Source organism: Panthera tigris, chromosome B1 (assembly GCF_018350195.1).
Source record: "Panthera tigris isolate Pti1 chromosome B1, P.tigris_Pti1_mat1.1, whole genome shotgun sequence".
Classification (NCBI taxonomy): domain Eukaryota; kingdom Metazoa; phylum Chordata; class Mammalia; order Carnivora; family Felidae; genus Panthera; species Panthera tigris.
The window spans coordinates 150,577,739-150,598,831 of NC_056663.1; positions in this window are offsets into that span (position 1 = coordinate 150,577,739).

The following is a 21,093-nucleotide window of genomic DNA, read 5'->3' on the forward strand; positions in this document are numbered from 1 at the left end:
GATAAAATCATGAATTAAAATTGAATTATTGCAACCAATCCCTCAGAAATACAAACAATTATCAGGGAATAGTATGAAAAACTATATGCCAACAAACTGGACAACGTGGAAGAAAGGGACAAGTTCATAAGCACCCACACACTTCCAAAACTCAAGCCTGGAAAAATAGAAAACTTGAACAGACTCATAACCAGTGAAGAAATTGAATCACTTATCAAAAATCTCCCAACAAATAAGAGTCCAGGACCAGATGGCTTCTCTGGGGAATTCTACCAGACATTTAAAACAGAGATAATACCTATGCTTCTCAAGATGTTCCAAAAAAATTGAAAGGGAAGGAAAACTTCCAGACTCATTCTATGAAGCCTGCATTACTTTGATTCCTAAAACAGACAGAGACCCAGCAAAAAAGGAGAACTACAGGTCAATATCCCTGATAAATATGGATGCAAAATTTCTCAACAAGATACTAGCAAATAAAATCCAACAGCATATAAAAAGAATTATTCATCATTATCAAGTGGGATTCATTCCTGGGATGCAGGGCTGGTTCAACATTCTCAAATCAATCATTGTGATACATCACAATAAAAGAAAAGATAAAAACTATATGATCCTGTCAATCGATGCAGAAAAAGCATTTGACAAAATTCAGCATCCTTTCTTAATAAAAGCCCTCAAGAAAGTTGGGATAGAAGGAACATACTTAAACATCATAAAAGCCATTTATGAAACGTACACAACTAACATCATCCTCAATGGGGAAAAACTTTCCCCCTGAGATCAGGAACTCAACAGGGATGTGTTGTCTCCTGTTGTCTAACATAGTGTTGGAAGTTCTAGCATCAGCAATCAGACAACAAAAGGAAATCAAAGGCATCAAAATTGGCAAAGATGAACTCAAGCTTTCACTCTTTGGATATGACATGATGTTATACATGGAAAACCCGACAGACTCCACCAAAAGTCTGCTAGAACTGATACATCAATTCAGCAAATTCACAGGATACAAAATTAATGTACAGAAATCAGTTGCATTCTTATACATTAATAGTGAAGCAACAGAAAGACAAATAAAGAAACTGATCCCATTTACAACTGCACCAAGAATCATAAAATACCTAGGAATAAATCTAACCAAAGATGCAAAAGATGTGTATGCTGAAAACTATAGAAAGCTTATGAAGGAAATCAAAGAAGATACAAAGAAATGGAAAAGCATTCCATGCTCATGGATTGGAAGAATAAATATTGTTAAAATGTAAATACTACCCAAAGCAATCTATACATTCAATGCAATACCAATCAAAATTGCATCAGCATTCTTCTTGAAGCTAGAACAAGCAATCCAAAAATTTGTATGGAACCACAAAAGACCCCGAATAGCCAAAGTAATTTTGAAGAAGAAGACCCAAGCAGGAGGCATCACCATCCCAGACTTTAGCCTCTACTACAAAGCTATAATCATCAAGACAGCATGGTATAGACACAAAAACAGACACATAGACCAATAGAATAGAGACTCCAGAATTGGACCCACAAAGTATGGCCAACTCATCTTTGCCAAAGCAGGAAAGAATATCCAATGGAAAAAAGACAGTCTCCTTAACAAATGGTGCTGGGAGAACTGGACAGCAACATGCAGAAGAATGAAACTAGACCACTTTCTTACACCATTCACAAAATAAACTCAAAATGGATAAAGGACCTGAATGTGAGACAGGAAACCATCAAAACCCTAGAGGAGAAAGCAGGAAAAAACCTCTCTGTCGTCAACCACAACAATTTCTTACTTGACACATCCCCAAAGGCAAGGGAATTAAAAGCAAAAGTGAACTTTTGGGACCTCATGAAGATAAAAATCTTCTGCACTGCGAAGGAAACAATCATCAAAACTAAAAGGCATCCGATGGAATGGGAAAAGATATTTGCAAGTGACATACTGGACAAAGGGCTATATCTAAAATCTATAAAGAACTCACCAACTCCACACCCAAAAAACAAATGATATAGTGAAGAAATGGGCAGAAACCATGAATAGACACTTCTCTAAAGAAGACATCCAGATGGCCAACAGGCACATGAAAAGATGCTCAACATCGCTCCTCATCAGGGAAATACAAATCAAAACCACACTGAGATATCACCTCACACCAGTCAGAGTGGCTAAAATGAACAAATCAGGAGACTATGGATGCTGGCGAGGATGTGGAGAAACGGGAACCCTCTTGCACTGTTGGTGGGAATGCAAACTGGTGCAGCCACTCTGGAAAACAGTGTGGAGGTTCCTCAAAAGATTAAAAATAGATCTACCCTATGACCCAGCAATAGCAGTGCAGGAATTTACCCAAGGGATACAGGAATGCTGATGCATAGGGGCACTTGTACCCCAATGTTTATAGCAGCACTTTCAACAATAGCCAAACTATGGAAAGAGCCTAAATGTCCATCAACTGATGAATGGATAAAGAAATTGTGGTCTATATATACAATGGAATACTACTTCACAATGAGAAAGAATGAAATATGATCTTTTGTAGCAACGTGGATGGAACTGGAGAGTGTGATGCTAAGTGAAATAATTCATACAGAGAAAGACAGATACCAAATGTTTTCACTCTTATGTGGATCCTGAGAAACTTAACAGAAGACCATGGGGGAGGGGAAGAAAAAAAAGTTAGAGAGGGAGGGAGCGAAACCATAAGAGGCTCTTAAAAACTGAGAATATACTGAGGGTTGTTATGGGGTGGGAGGGGGGGGAGGTAGGTGATGGGTATTGAGGAGGGCAACTGTTGGGATGAGCACTGGGTATTGTATGGAAACCAATTTGACAATAAATTTCATATTAAAAAATTAATAAAATACAAAATAAAACAAAAAAAACAGAACTCATACAACTCAATAACAAAAAATAAACAACATGATTAAAAAATGGACACAGGAACTAAACAAACACTTTTCAGAAGACACACAGATGAGCAACAGTTACATGTAGATGTTCAAGCTTACTAATAAATTAGGGAAAAACTAAGCAAAACCACAGTAAGATATCACCTTGCAACTGTTAGAATATCATCAAGAAGACTTAACATGTAATGACAAGGGATATGGAAAAATGGGAATTCTTACACACTGTTGGTGGGAACGTAAATTAGTACAACTAATAAGGAAAATAATATGGCAGTATTTAATTAAAAATAGGAGTACCATATGATCTAATAATTCCATTTCTGGGTGCATACCAAACGAAATGAAAACAGGATTTTAAGAAGATATCTGCACTCACATGTTTATTGTAGCATTATTCACAATAGCCAACATATAGAAATAACATGTGTCCATCAACAGATGAATGGATAAAAAAGATGTGAGGTGTGTATACACACAATAAAATAATATTCAGCCATGAGAAAGAAGGAAATCTTGTTATTTGCAACAACACTGATGGATCTTAAAAACATTATACTTAGTGAAGTAAGTCAGACAAAGACAAATACTGTATGATATCACTTACACATGGAATAAAAAAAACTAATGACAGAGAGTGAAACAGTGGTCACCAAGGACTGGTGGATGATAGGAGAGATGTTGTTTAAGGGTACAAATTTGCAATTAATAGATAAAACAAAGATAAAAACAAAATTAAAAAAACACCTTCTGGAGATCTAATTAATAGTGTAGTGATTATAGATATCAATATTGTATTATAAACATCAAACTTGCTAAGAGACTATATCTTAACTATCGCCACCACAAAAAAGAAATGGTAATTATATGATATGATAAAGATGTTATATAATGCTACAATGGCAATCATACGGCAGTATATAAACAATTTAAATTAACATGCTGTATACCTAAAACTTACGCAATGTATGTCAGATATATTTTCGTAAAATAAAGAAAACAACAGATGTGGGATACCTCAAAAGTACACAGGAGCCAGCATGAAAGACGTCTCACTATTTGAACAAAATAAGTAGCAATAGTATTCTATAATAAATTAAGGAATAAATAGATGTGATTCCATATTTATATGAAACTATTTAATAAAAAATCAATGGGAAGGGACAACTCATTCTTACAGAAGGATTCAAAATAATATATCCTGATACTCTTTCATTCAGGAGGTGAAATTTATTTAATACCTCTCCTCCCTTCAGCAGTATGGGATAAATTTAGTGGCTCACATTCAAAGAAAAGAGTATGGGTGGCTTGTCTGCACTCGTAGCAGCAGGACAGGCCTTTCATATTTTGCAGGTGAGTTCTGTTCTAAAATTGTCATTTGTGTTTCTTAGTTACCTGGTGCTGACTGCTGTATTTGTGTAAATGAACATTGTGCCTTACTACTTCTTTAGAATATGTAATAAAAGTTATTACATAACTGAAAAAAATTGTAGTAACTACTTTAGAGAGTACTAGCAAACACTGCCTTACCCAATTAATCAACTTTAACATCACCATTAATGTCATGTTGATATCACGGACTCCTTGATATAATGTGATAACAATGGTACTTCACCTCTGTAGTCTTCATCCCCAAATCTATAATCCTAATATAAATCACAGAAAAGCATCAGACAAACCCTTTTGTAGGATACTCCACAAAATACCTGGCCAGTATTCTTCAAAAATATATCATAAAAAAAAAAAAAACACGAAAATGTTAAGAAACTCAGATTAGGAAACAAAAGGACAAGTTGCAACATGGTATCCTGGATTGGATCCAGTAATAGAAAAAAAAAAAAAAAGGACATTGGTGGGAAAAGTGTTGGGATTCAAATTAAATTTGGAGTTCAGTATTGTAACAAAATCTCTGTTTTGATACATACACTATATATAAGATGTTAACATTAGAAGAAGCTGAATGGAAGCCATATGTTGTCTTGGTCATTCTTCTGCAAATCTGAAATTATTTCAAACTAAAATGCTTATCATTTTTAAATAAATACATAATTATTTTTCCAATCACCATTTTCCCCATAATTTTATATCTTCACCACATCTTCCAATAGAGCATGTAATTTGAGCATGAAGTTGACTTTACAATAAACTAACATCCTCTTTTTTTATTCTAAAGGCAGCAGCATTCTGAGTTAGTGGAGGAAAACGTAAAATAAAATTTAAAAAGCAGAGTGTCTTTATTAAAGAGTTAAATAATTTTGCTTTACAAAAAGAACACATGTATGTGCCACACAGTGACTCACGTTTGTGAGTATTCCTTATTGACAAAAATCCATAAGCACACTGGCATACAGGTACAGCCCATCAAATCCCCTAACCTTCATATTTTGATTGATGGAATTTTAGAAAAAAATAAATGTTTTGCTAATACCAGAGTGACTGTCACATTTGATATTGGTTCACTGAGAGGGTATTTCCACATTGCAGATTGTGACAAAGGAAAATGTGTTTTGTACCAAAACTATGTTAGAAACCTTGAAAGGTTCAGAAGCTCATTTCAGATAAACTCTTCAACCTTATACAGACACGATACACTACAGCTACAAAACTGAGCTGAAAATTTCCTGGGTACGTGGTTTCTTATGAGATTCCTAGAACCATGTCTTTTTTTCCCCTAGCAAGGCTTGCAAATAAAAAAACCGTAGAAGTCAGTAAATCCAGTGGCAGTATTCAGGGCAGATATTTCATGTGCTTGAGGATTCATGAGCCTCTTTTCCTTGCGTAACCTTCATAAGCTATTGCTCATATTCAAGTGAGAGGTCTAGACAAAACAAGGACCAAAGTCACTAAAGAATTCTACTCTTTCTTGGTTTCCATTTTTCCAACTCTTCATCAATAAGTCATGAAGCAAGTAAGAACATGTTAAAAGTGAAATGACTTAGCACTATAAAAAATTGAAAACTTTTACTTTCCTGGAGACGTGTTGCTACTTTGTAATATTTCCAATTCTATTTCTTCTAACTTGATAATTACCTTAAATTCTACACACACAGAACACATTTTTAAAAAGAGTAAAACTTCAGACCAAGTTGGTAAACTTCAAATTAGAATGAATATAATTATGGGTTTGATTATGAGAAACTGTCTGGCACTGTCATGCAGTATATTTCCTCCACTTTGAACACAATTTCTTGCTTCTGTTTCACCTGTACCTCTCTGACGGCTGTCTCCATTCCTCTCAGGAAATATATTCAAATTCCTCTTTTTTTTTTTTTTTAACTGGTTGCAATCCACCTAAAATTTCTTATCTTTTCCTTAGGCTGCTTGGAACTTTTCTGTACCAATACTTTTTGGTTTCTTCCATTTCTTTTTTTTTTTCTCCTGACATCTTGCAAGCGGCTTCTAAGAGATATTACCTTCACAATTAATGACTGGGCAATATTTATGTCTACCATGACACCTTTTAATGTACTGCCTTAAAAACATCAACTCCTATTTTTATAAACATAGGAGAACCTACCTCTCTGGCTGAAGAAATGCTAAAGGCTAATATTAAGATTTTAAATGTTTATAGTTCTCTTTTAGGAAAGAGAATTGTTTTCCTAAATACACAAAACAGTAATGAAATGTTTCTTATCTTAATTGGGGCCTTTATTTCTCTGTTCTCACAATTCTGTTTGTATCTTCTACACTAGAACTTGCTTATTTACTTTAGACTTTTCAAAGAAAAATGTAAGAAAGTTTTATGCCATTCCAACTATGTGATGGTGATTGAGTGCTACAATTAAGTGTTATGGGGCTGACCATTAAGAAATCTATCAGAAATGTTTACTGCTTTACTTTTATCCTTTTATCATGACAAATAAAGCTCCCCAAGAAGACTGGAATCTATCCATTTTTTTTTTAATTTAGGGGGCGATATAATAAGGAAAATTAAACTATAGCGTTTCTACAAGGACTTCAAAAAGACAATGTAGAAAGAACAGCAGAAACCAAATAAAAAGATAAAATGCACAAATTTATTTATAAAAGTTACTAAAACTGTAACAAGAGAACAGTACATCTGAATTATCTTATGTCTATTGAATCAATTGAATCTGAATTAACTATCTTCCCAGAGTACAAGTTAGAGCCACTGTTGAATTCTCTCAAATTAAAAAGTATTATCATCCTTGCACGACTATCCCAGGAAGTAAAAAAAAGGTAACTTTTCCAAATATTTTGTGGTTTTAATAATGCTTGGTAGCACGATCATTCCTGTGAAAATACGGTTTCATGTAAAAAAGAATGTAATGGACTACATGAAAAAATAGTATAAGTTATCTGTCATTTCAAATTTTCATTGGATTTGAAAACTAGAAAATGCAAGCTAATCTTGAAACTGTATAATTAGTGACAAAATGTCCAGTTTATATTTTTCTCTGCTATGACCTCGGGCCAATGCCACTGTGTTACGCATATAGAACTCTTATTTTGATGTGTTAAACAGAATTATGGAGCAGCAGATGAAGTGGTAGTGGCAGACCCAAATTAGACTATTTTCAGCATGTTATTGATAAAGAGGTTACCATGTTATCACATTCCCTTAAACATATCAATGAGTAACATGAATAACGGTAAGGGACTTTATTCGATTTTCTGAGTTCCATCTACAACTATGGATCTGATATTTAGTGTAAGAAAAATCATTGAATAACTTAAAATTTAAATAAGATCATGTAACATGGTTTCTGTCCCTGATGGAGTACTTTGCAGTAGGATGGCAATATAGCCACAAACAACTAGGAAAGCTAGATGCAGTTTTTAAAAAATATCTGTTTGATGGAACTAGACAACTTTAACAAAATTTGAGAGTCCAAAATCCCAGAGAGAAGGGAACTACAGAGAAATGATGTGATATTTTATAGCCATTTTTCCTTTCAGCACCTCTGTTATAATTGGTGTATGGAAAGGCCAAGAAACTAGGAAGTGACTTTAGGTAGAGAGCTATTTTCAAAGCAGCAAAATTTTGGCAAGTTCTCAAGAGTGGAGAGGCATAAATTTGAGTTTGGACTGTAAAGGTAGTCAGAAAACTGGGGTATGGGTATTCACCTTGTAAGAAGGGAATCCCAGCACAGTGATATGATACTGTGCCAATTTTCCACTTGAAGCATGCCAAATTCTTGAGATGTACAGGGAAGTAGGATAAGAAGTTACCAAGAGCCATTAATCTGTGGAGCAGAATTTTCCACAATCTAGTAGCACTGAGCCAAAAAAGAACATTACCAAAAATTTCCAAAAGAATTTCCAAAAAGAAAAGGGCTGAGAAAATATCCCAGTTCTCAGCTGGAAATAGATGTGGGCTCTAGAATTAAAGGTGTACACACTCCCTACAAAAGTTCAAGTGTACGTACTTGGTACAAAGTTGTAACCCAGCTTCTACTGAACTTAGCCCCTCTTGTCTTCACTCTTCTTACTGTCAGAAGATAAACAGAAACCTCTCAGAGGAAGAAAAAATATCATACAGAGCCTTTAAAATTTTAAATGCCTGGCATTCTATAAAAAATAACCAGGCATGTCAAGAAAAAGAACTAAGAGATAAAGAATGATAATACTAACAGACTCACAAGATGACTCACTTTGTAGAATCATCATCATAAGATTTCAAAATCCAGTATTTTAAATTCAGAACTCACATGAATGTAGCAGCAGATTGGGCATATCACAAAAAAGAATGAGTGAACTGAAAGATAGAAAGCAAAAAAAAAAAAAAGTACTAAATCTGGACAAGTATAGAGGAGAAATATATGACAGAGGTAAATTAGTAATATATGTAATTAGATATAGATAAAGGGCAGAGAGTAAAAATGGTGAAGAAACAATACTGCAATGGATACCAAGCAAGAATTTCCAAATCTGTTTAGAGGTATACATCAAGATAGATCAAGAAGCCCTAAAAGTGTCAGGCAAAATAAATACAAAGAAAACCACAGCTAAGTCTATCATATTAAAACTGGTAAGTCACGATATTAAAATATAAGGGATTAGAACCATATTGTCTTCACAGATGAAAAAAATTATAAAAGTCAAAACATATTCATGATAGCATTATGAATCTTAGCAAATTAAAAGATAACACTCTTAAAATGGAAAAAAAATGCAAAAAGCTTCAACAAGTATAATTAATGGCCAAGTGCTGAAAGCTTTTCCCTAGAGGCTGGAAATCAGAAAAGAATACCCCTTTTCATCACTTGTGTTTGACTTGTCTTAATGTTACTAGCTGATATAAATAGGCAAGAAAAAAAATTAAATCTTGCAAATTGGAAAAGAAAAATCTAAAACTATCATGACTTGTAGACATTTAAAAAATAGCAATTACTTTTATAATAGATATCATAGAAACCAAAACACATCATAGGGAAACCTAATAAATTGTGTAGTACTTTTATTCAGAAACAATTTCATAATATTGAGATAAAGTAAAGAGCACTTAAACAAATGAATGGATAAGCTCTGTACCTGGATTGGTAAAAATATGTATTGTGGGTTGTTTTTTTTTTTTTTTTTTTTGTACAAAAACAAGCTTGTTATTTGTTTTATATCGAATATATTCAAAAACCTGTGAAGGGCACCAATCTCACATACACGGTTTAAATATGGTATATATGTGTGTGACATCTATGTAATTGCCACTTAGATCAAGATTTAGAATGTTTTGGCACCTTTGTTTTCCTTATATATACTCCTAGGCCATGGGTACTCCCATGGTAACTCCATAGTAATAGAGGCAATTCTATTTTGATTTCAAACTGTTCTTGAACTTCCTATAATTTGCTAAATGTACTTGAATTTAAACATATAACTGTATATGTTTTTGTGTCTAGCTTCCACTGTCCATTACTGTATTTGTGAGATTTATCCATTTGTTACATGTGACATTTGTTTATTCTTTCATATTGCTGTGTGGAATTACTCATTATTTTTAACTATGCCATTATTATTCATCCATTCTCCTTTGGTATGCACATGGATTGTTTCCACTTTTTAGCTATTACAAATAAAACTCCTGTGAACATTCTTTGCATGTAGTTTCATGGAGTTATGTCCTTATTTCTCTTGCGTATATAGTATGGAGTGGAATTGCTGGTCATAGGTTGAACATTGAAACAACTAACTTTCCAAACTGCTTTTACCATTTTACTTTCCTATGAACAATGTATGAAAATATTAGTTTCTCCCCATTATCATCAATATTTGGTATTTACCATGTTTTAAATTTGTGTTAATTTGATGTAAGTGTAGTAATATATTGTGTTCATAATATGCATTTCTCAAATGATTAATGATATCTAGCGGGTTTTTTTTTTAATTTTTATCATCCAATTCAAGTTCTTTTTGTGAAGTATCTGTTCTAGCTTTTTTCCATTAAAAAGTAGATTGTTCATTTTTTGCATTTATTATATTTATTTTCATATTCATTTTATATATCCATATACATGTATGTGTATATGTACATATTTGTATGTGTGTATATACAGATAGGCATATATGTGTATATGAATATACATATGTATATGAACCTTTTGCTATATATATTATATATTATTAATATATATTATATTACTATAATATATATTATATATAATGTGAATGTCTTCTCCAAGTCTAAATTTTGAAAATATTTTTTCAGTCATATTATTTGGTAAGCATGAAGTTTTGTGTTTTTTAAGTATGAGAAACTGCTCCAGCATCATTCTTTGAAAAGACCATTCTATACACATTGAATTATACAGTTGTCTAGGTCATAAGTCAAGTGTGCATTATGTGTATGTGTGTGTATTCTTTCTCATTGGTTTATTTGTCTAACTTTATGCCAACTCCAGTTTTCCCTTCACTTCTATAGTTGTATAGTAACTCTTAATATCTGGTTAGGTAAGTTCTTCAATTTAGATCTTCATTTTGGTTTAGTGGCATATATAATCATGTATAAGAATGTTCAGGGAAGCACTTTTTTTTTTCTTTTTTTTTTTTTTTTTTTAGTTTTTAAGAGTTTATTTGAGCAAAAATTAATTCCAGTCAGGCAACATTGAACCAGAAGTGGTTAGGAATGCTCTACCATAAGAAGCCAGGAAAAGACATTTACAGAGAAGATGTGGAAGTAAAGCAAGGAAATTATTTGGTTGTCTATAGCATAAGCATTTGCCTTATTTGGGAAAGCCTAGTTTACTGTTTATGATAGGTTGTACTAAGGGTTGGACTTCTTTACTTTGAGTCATTTACAGGCAGAGGATTTGGTTTGCTTACTTAGGCTACTAAGGCATTAAAGCTGCCTCAGTCTAATGGCTTGTTTAATTATTATTAATTGCCACTAACAACAAATAGCAGAAATGTCCATCTATGGTGGAATTTATATACTTAATTGTATTTGCATATAGTCAAACACTGTACAGCAATAACATTAATAGTTTATATATGCAAAAGGATGGGTGAATCTCAAAGCACTTTGTGAAAGCTAACAGATTAAAAATGCATATTGCATCATTCTTTTATGAAAATTTCAAAACAGCTATTAGTAATGAAGGTATTAGAAATCAGATTGTTAGTTAATTTAGGAAAGGATTGAGGGTAGATAGTGACTTATAGCCCATTTGGGGGCAGAAATTTTCCAGGGAGTTGGTAGTATTCTATTTCTTCATCCGAATGATGGATACAATTGCAGAATTACCTAAACTCCATACATCCATACACATATGATTTGTGATTTCAGTAAATAATCTTTGCTTCAGTTCAAAAAAATAAAATTTTGTAAAATAAGCAGAAATGGTAAGTGAAAATTGATTTCATTATGTTTCCATTAGAAATTATATAAACAATCCAAACTTTATGGAAATTATAATATTTCTATCTCATTTCCTTCTTAAATCATCAACTATAACTTGAGCAACCTTGTATTTTTTTTTTTAACTTCAGAGTTGAGAATGTATTACCCTGGTCTACTTCACAAAATTTTATAAAATTGTTTCTAGCTTCTGTTTGTTTGTATTCCGTTGCTTTACTAGCAATGCTCTGTTTTGAACACCAGCAAAAGTTGTGGGAAACAGTTCAGCAATATGAAGGGGAAAAACATTAAGCCAGAGCTTTATGCTTCTCATTGACTTGCTAACTTCAAGAACTGCTTGTTCTCAACATAATTCTTCTTCTTCTTCTTTTTATTTTCCTGCTTTGAAAGGCTTCTAGACAAAAACACTCTAAAATTCAACAGAAATCACATGGAACAACAACAACAAAATGAGCTGTTCAACATTCTGTAAGAGCCGGTTCATCACACATATCACTGTGGCCTAACATTTTCTGATATCCAAGAAAAAAAGAAAACAAAACACTTACCTATTTTTAAAAATTCCTATTCTACTCTTGCCATTATTTGACTGCATCTTCAAGGACACAGAAAATCACACGTCATTTTGTAAAGTTAGTGTCAGAAATACTGAAAGGGTTAACTAAAGAGAATTTAGCTTAGTGGCCAGCAATGGACATATTTTCCTGTATTTTAAGAAATGCGATAGTGAGATCAATATACTTGTCAGTAATTTTCAAATCCGGCTCAAATTCTAAATGTTGCTAATAAATTAGAGAAATAAGTCTATTTCACACCTATCAGATTGTACACCTGTTCAAGGTATACAATTAGATATATTTTCCTTTTTTAATGTGTATTTATTTTTGAGAGACAGACAGAGACAGAGAGTGCATGAGCAGGGAAGGAACAGAGAGAGAGGGAGACAGGATCTGAAGCAGACTCTGTGCTGACTAGATATACTATCTAATGCTTCGTTGATAGAAATGCAAGTGAACTGACACAGGCATTGTAGAATATTGCAGATGTGAAGAGCCTCAATACTAGCATGTAAAGAAAAAGTGATATCTTCTTTTATTCAGGCCCACTATGTATACGATAATGTAAGGGTTAAAGTCATTTTGTGTAATCTTTCCTATAATCCTACCTGCACATTGAAATAGATTAAATATTATGTATTTAGCACTGTTTCCCCTGGGCTTAATACAGTGACAAGATTATAGCAATCATGTGATGATTATTTGTAGAATTAGTCCATCAATTAGTATTATTAAGTTTAACTTAAGAGCAAACAAAAAACAAATGGGGATTATGAAAGGAAGATGATTTGTCAGGAGTCACATGGGTAACTAAGTATCTAAGCAGGATCTGGCTACAGATTCGTCTGAATCCAAATCCCTTGATATTGCCACATAATAGTTATTTGCCTTAATGCAGATATGAATGACCACTGTTATTATTTGAGTTATGTGACGAGATGAGAGGGAGAAGTTATGATCTTTTTCTGCAGTTCTATTTCAAGGAAGGCTAAATAAATATACCATAATTTTGTATAATCTTATGTGATTTTTAATCCTCTGAAGAACTTCAAGAGATAGTTGTACTCTTTTTGACGTTTTAAGAGTTCTTTATATATTTTGGATACCAGATCTATCATTTGAAAATGTTTTCTTCCCATTTGTAAATTACCTTTCATTTCCATTGTGGTTGTCATTTGAAGAATAGAAGATTGTAATTTTATGATGTCCAGTTTATCTTTTTTTTTCTTTCATTGCTTATACTTTTAGTGTCATATGTAAGAAATTATTTCCTAATCCAGGACATAAATATTTGTTGTGTTTTCTTTTAACACTTCTAAGTGTTCTCTGTGTCTATTGAGATCATGTTGTTTTTTTTTTTTTCTTTTACTCTAGGCTATTAACATTTATAACTTATGACTCTCTAGGGTTGTTTTTACTTCTGATTTTTTTATAGTAAAGGATTGTGGGCATGAACAGGAGTGCAAGTCACCCCCTCATAGGCTATCTGAGATGCTTAGGTGAGGTAAGCAGGAAAAGAGCCCCCAAGTCATCCATACCCTAATCACTGACACCTGTCAATGTTACCTTGACCATGGCAAAAGGGACTTTGCAGGTGTGATTAAATCAGGACCGTTGAATCAAGGAGATTATCGTGGATTATTATTATTCAAGTAATTAGACAATCCTTTTAAGAAGGTTTTATACAAGAAAACTGTAGAAGAGGTTTCTCTAAATCCTTAGAGAGATCAGAAGATGCTACACTCCTATCTCTGAGATGGAGGAAGTGGCCGTGAGCCAAGACATGTGGGTGGATTCTAGATGCTGGAAAAGACAAGGGAATAAATTCTCCCCCCACAGCCTTTACATGGAATGGAGCTCTACTGACATGGATTTCGGCCTGGTCAAACTCTTTTATACTACAGACATCCCCATCTGTAAGGTAACAAATACATGTTGTGTTAAGCCCCGCAGTTTGTGGCAATTCCTTAGAACAGCGACAGGAAACTAATGCATTAGGAGATAACAGAAACATGAGATGCTCAAGACATAGTTTGAGATACCTCAGCTTAAATGGGCAAGCTCATGGACATATTTTCTGTAACAATTTTTAAGTCTTTTGGACCTTCTTTAGTGAAAACTGTGGTGGCTTCTTACAGTCAACGTGAAATCCTTAGAATACATCTGAGTGCTAGATTGACCAGCATACAGAGGCAGTTTTACACACATTATTTAAAGGAAACAGAGAGAGAGGGAGAGAGAGAAATACAGGAAAGTGGAGAGACAGAGAGACTCTGAGAGGGTTATATATATTGCCTTAACTTATTTATTTTATAACTTAAATTTTCAAATTAGTGTACTTTAACATTTCAGTGATATGCTATTCTTGTTTTAGTTCTAACAAAGATGTTATTCTATTATGGAATGAAACATTTGACATCTTCAAATGGTAATCAGTTTATGTGACTGGTGAGTTTAGGAGAAGAACTAAATATGTATGGCTAGGCTCTTCTGTGATACTTTTTGGAATCTCTTGTCTGTAAAATGCATTCATTTTGCACTTTCTCTGCTGTGCACTAAGAGGTGTCTTACTGACAGTGGAGGTCTGAGGTTGTCCAGTGTTGCATGTGACTACCTAATTCAAACCTAATTTTGGCATTAATGAGTCTTTTTTGTCATAAATCTAATGCACCATTTGCTAACATTTCTAACAGTAAGAATGTTATTTTGATTTCCATCTGTCTGAGAATCTTGTGTTTGTCTTTCAACTTGTTACAAATGCGAGTCCCCCTAAAAAAGTATAATTTACTGACTCATAACATCCCAACAGAAATTATAGGAATGGTGGGGGGAGGCATTTGGGTGACTGAGTCAGTTAACCATCTGATTTAGGCTCAGGTCATGATCTTACGGTTTGTGGGTTCAAGCCCCAAGTCGGGCTCTGTGCTGACAGCTCAGAGCCTGGAGCCTGCCTTCGGATTCTGTGTCTCCCTCTCTCTCTTCCCTTCCCCTGCTTGCACTTTGTCACCCTCTCTCATAAATAAACATCAAAAAAAATTTTTTTAAAAAGAAATTATAGGATTTAAAAAAATTTTTTAATGTTTATTTTTGAGAGACAGAGAGAGACAGACTGTGAGTGGGGGGGGGGGGGGAGGAGGGGAAGAGAGAGAGAGCAAGACACAGAATCTGAAGAGGCTCCAGGCTCTGAGCTGTCAGCACAGAACCCTACAGGGGGCTTAAACTCACAAGCCATGAGATCATGACCTGAGCCGATGTCAGACACAACTGACTGAGACACCCAGGCGCCCCAAAAATTATACGAATTTTTAAAGATAAGACATAACCACTCGTTGGTAAGCAAGAGTATTCGACATGTTTGTCATGGGACACTAACATTTTGACAGTGAGTACTCTAAAAATGGCAAGTCCAGGGGCGCCTGGGTGGCTCAGTCGGTTAAGCGTCTGACTTCGGCTCAGGTCATGATCTCGCAGTTCGTGGGTTCGAACCCCGAGGCGGGCTCTGTGCTGTCAGCTCAGAGCCTGGAGCCTGCTTCAGATTGTGTCTCCTTCTCTCTCTGCCCCTCCCCCACTTGTGCTCTGTCTCTCTCTGTCTCTCAAAAATAAATAAGTGTAAAAATCAATCAATCAATAAACAAATAAATAAATTTAAAAAATGGCCAGTACACACATAAACAGATAGTGTGTACTGAACTACACCAAAATAAATGTCCTGTTATAGTAACATAATTATTATTATGCAAGATGTACATCCCACTGGTAAATGCAGTAACAATCAATTCCAAAGGAATCAGTAAAAGATTTTGCCACCTCACCTCATTTGGTTTTGTCGTGAGCTCACAAGAAGGCTGTCCAAGCTCATAAGCTCAAAGCATTCTAGTTTTGCTCTCTGCAATCACTACACACATCTGAATGAACATTAAGCACTTGAAAATTTGCATTGGATATGCAGCCTTCTGAGATGCATCTAATGTGCACATTCTAATTAACTCTGCTACCACACCTGGGCCTACCATCCATGGCTATAAGCACATTTTCAAGGGGGATTTGAAAGGCAATTCATTAATTTAGTGTCATTCTCCAAAATCAACAACAATAAAAACATATAAAGGAGTGGCAGATTTGATGCTTAATTCAGCCTAGAACTAGAACATCTGCCATGAAGCTAAACTGAGTTTGTTTTGGCTTATGTTTTGAAACATTATTTTCAAAGCCCCAATCTGTTTAATTTGAAGGGGTTTGGGAACAGGGAAAGATGGTTGAATATCAAAGTCCTGTGACTGCAGGTCGACTTTTTAATGGAGCCTCTTTAAGAAAGAAAGAATAAGAACAAAAAAGCAGCGGCATCAGTAACAAAAAATCACAAGACGGACAAAATTCAAATCTTGCCTATATCACACTTATAGTTATTTTTCCTTGGGAAGTTACTTAAGAATTTTCAGTATCAGTGTTTTCATCTATAAACTGGGTACAATAATATTTACATCACAAAATTTTCAGGAGATTTCAAGGATAAGATGGTTATGAAGAACTTATCACTAGCTCTGGTCTGTAAATGGCAATCAGTATCTATTATTTGAATCTGAATCTAAAGAGAGTTGGAAATGCACATCTACACAGTGAAGCTTACAGAGACTGAACTTGCATATTGCCTCGATAAATAAGATTTCACATATAACTGCCAGTCATAATTTCTGCATTTATCTGCTCTGAAAGCATAATAAACAGTTTCAGGTAGGCACTCCTTAAGACACGGGGGAAAAAGCACTGAATAAGTTTTATTCATTTCTATCAAAGCCACACTACATAAGTATTTACTGTAAGTGAAAAGAATGTTTTCAGAGCAAAGAGATTTTCAAGGTAGAATCTCAGCCCTTCTTTCAATAATATTGCCTCCTTCAATTCCCTCCATTATCAACATTCTGGATGCAAATTTGCCAAAGAATGTGAATGAGATACTTAGTGTAATTGTCATTGGGTGTTAATAAATGCAGAATTAATAGAATTGTTAGCAGTGAGTTGCAAACTTCACCTATACCATAACTTTTGTGTGCTGAGAAAGCATTCAGTTTTAATCTTAATATTTTGTTTAATTCATTACCTCCTCAGGAGAATTCACTCATGCTCTAATGTGAAAAAAAAATTAACTTTAGTTATAAACAGTATATGTAATCCTGTATAATAATGTACATAATCTACTTAAGTGATGTTCAATCTCATTTTAATAAAAATAAAGCCAGATTTTCAGGATGTGTTTCTTGGATAAGGAGTACAGCTTTTCAATCCTATGGCAATCGCGGGTGGGGGGGTGAGGGTGGACAGACACAGGGCAAAGATGGGACAGCAAGAGTCAGAAGCTGTCATCCTTGGGTTTAGCCATTGTCCTCAGCAGCTTCTAGTCACCGTCTCTTTGCTCATCTGACTGCTGGAATCTAAGCTTGGTGTAGATAGTGAATTAATCTTTCTCTTGGATTGGACAGAACCCATTAGGACTCTCAAGCTGAACCAAATACCTTTTGACTCTAGACAGCTATGAGCCCCCAGGTTTCGGTTACATCCTACAACAAATAGAAAAACCAGGCCAGCAGTCCCCCTCAGGGTCTGTTGGTTGGGGACAAAAAAATGGCTTCCTTGCCTAGCCATTGTAGGTTTCAGATGAAGTCTGCTACCGCTCAACTCAGCATTGAGTCATGCCAACTGCGACATTAAAACTAAGTGCCTTGAATGAGAGACAAACCTCTCAACATCTATCTGCCTAGGTTGCCCACCTCCAAGATGAGTGGCACAGGCCCATCAAGAGTCCAGGTTTCCAAGACATAAAGGAAAATGGTGTTTCCTTTTTACAGCCTTTCTATCCTCCACATGAGGATCAAATGTGAGGTTTGTAACATTTAGATGTTTCAAAACAAGGTGGCTGGCTGGCTCTGAGTTGTAATGCAAATGAAATTTATATTGCTTTTGGTTTCCTACCAACTATGTATGTGTGTATGTATGTTTTTTGTATGTATGTGTCTGACACCCACCAGCTCCACTCCAGACAAACTCCATGAAATGATGAAACATCTGTTTTACTTGTGGACACTAGCAACACAGAGGTCATATGTGAAGTCCTGGGAGCAGGACTTCTCTGTATCCTGGAAGCAGGTAGCACTGTCCAGCAAGAGAGTGTCATACATAAAAACCTGAGAACAGAATATCCAGAAAGGCTTGTTCAGTGTAGGTAAAGATGAAATATTTCTTCAATATTTTTTCAATTTCTTATGCAATTTCTTCAGTTTCTACTGCCTTTGAACTTTATTAAATGATATTGCAATTGGAAGGACTACTTATGTTCTTTAAATCCCAGAACATTATACCTCCTTTATGTGAGAGATGCCTTTGCATTCTATTTCAAATTATACTCATACTTTGCCACTTGGAAAGAAAAATTAGGTTTCTGCTCCTTTTCTTATTCTTATCTCCCCCTGTAATAACTCCCTATGATCACAAAAATTAGGTGATTTCCATGTAACATTTCTAGATTTTGCAAAATAAATTTTTAGTTCTGAAACCACAACAGTAAGGAAAATCAGGGTCTGACCCCACATTTCCCAACTTGTTTCTTCTTGCTCATAGTTCCTGTTATTTATACTGAATTACCTGCCTTTGCTCCAAATATATTCTTGATCAAATATATATTCTTGTTCTTTGGAGCTCCCTTTGGAGGAAGAAGGAGAGATAACATAGTCTTTACTATCACTTAGTTATTCAGGATGTATAGAAGGCCCTTGTATAAACTACTGGTAAAAAGCAAATATTCCAGGGGTACCTCAGTGGCTCAGTTGGTTAAGTGTCTGTCTCCTGGTTTCAGATCACGTCATGATCTCATGGTTCTTGAGTCTGAGCCCTGCATCAAGCGCTGTCAACACGCAGCCTGCTTGAAATTCTCTTTCTCTCTCTCTCTCTCTCTCTCTCTCCCCCTGTTCCTCCCCCACTTTTACTCTCTCAGTCTCAAAATAAATGAATACATTAAAAAAAAACTACTCTGTAAAAAAAAGCAAATATTCCAAAACGTGGAAAAATAATTTTTAAAATTATGTTTGAAAATAAAAATCAATGAACACTTTGAGACTCCAAATTATTTTACAATTTTGAGTTGCATGCTTATGTTTGAGTTTATTACATAGTGAGGGAATCCATCATTACAGTGTTTAAGGCTGTTAAATTTCTAATATGGTCCTTATTGGGCATTTGAGCCCCTCAACTGCATCCACCACTCCAATCACTATGGTCTATTTTACATATTAATCTAGTATATACAATTTTCTAGGAAAAATATTTTTATGCCTAAAAAAAAAAAGCTTGATACAATTATTGTCCTTAATAAAAGCTGATAAAACTACTCTTCCATGTGGTTAACATTGTCCTACGAATATTTTAGGATACTTGCATCCTTTTCAACTAATACATTTGACATACTTTTGACTTGACAGACTGCATCATCCTTCTGGTTCCATTCATAAATAAATATCTCATCTAGACTTCTATCTCTTTGGATTATACATAATCACAAATCTCTTTTTTTTTTTGTCTTGGTGACTCAATCTTGCAATAAATCTTGTAAGTCATTATCTGATATATCTTAGAGTCAGCCATTTTATTTGTACTAAACAAAATTGCCTGCCTTATATGACTTTTCTATAGCTTCTGACCCAGGAAGAGTTTTAAATCCAGTTCCATGCTTTATACCTCATTCTTTTCTTTTTAGTAGTTTAAATTGTTTTAGCATTTTTTTGTCAGTTTCGTTTCTCCCTGAGTTCCTAGGTTGTCATTTTAGTCAACTTCCAAAAAGCTCTAGTATAAAGAGTAATTTTTATTTATCCTAAAGAGGATGTTAGGATTGTTTTATTTGTTACATGCCCTTTATGACTGGCACATTTACTAAAAACATTTTTTAGTATAAGTATGCTCCAAATATTATTTATTTGAAATTCAAATTTAACAGTGTTGCTATTGTATATGGCAATCCTATCTTCTTTAGATCTCTGAAAATTCCCAAATTTGTCCTCCCTTCTTATGCTTTATATGGTCTCTTTCATATGTATTAATTGTGCTCATTTTATATGGTTCCTCCATTAACTATTCTTCATGATATAGGGATAGGCCAATAAAAGACTAAGAGACAGACAACAAAAGGAAGATAGGAGGGCATGCAAGATATTTATAAGAAATATATACAAAGCAGGTCAACATGTTTAAGAGGTAATGTGAGAAAATCATGCAGAAATTATAACTGAAAAATTTCCTAAAAGACAGAAACAGTGTATAATTAAATAAGAAGGGGGGTGGGTAGCCATTGTTAAAAGCAGTCACATTTCTGAAAGAACTTTTAAAGCTAACTAGACTAGGACCACATAACTGTTATGAGGTTGACTGAATATGGATTCAAACCCAGGCCTGTCAGATTTGGGAGCCCAAACTCTTAATTATTATGAAGCCACATAAAGGGCCCATTCTTTTATGACTTATATCCATGCATAATCAAAGGTCATGTGTCTCCTAAGAACAACTTTTTCTCCTTTTCCTTTTGGAGTCTATTTTTCTGGGGATATTTTACTGTATTTCTTATTAATTTTTATGAACATTATATTGATTAAACAGCAACACTTGCTTAACCATATTTGCAAATACTTTAGTTTTTCCAAGTTTCTTGCTTAATTACATTTGATTAAGGTGTTCTTTTTTTAATGTCCATATGTTTAATAGATTTTTAAATGATTTTTTGACATTTTTTGCCACAAAAATACTCTAGATATAATATGAACTCATATATATCTA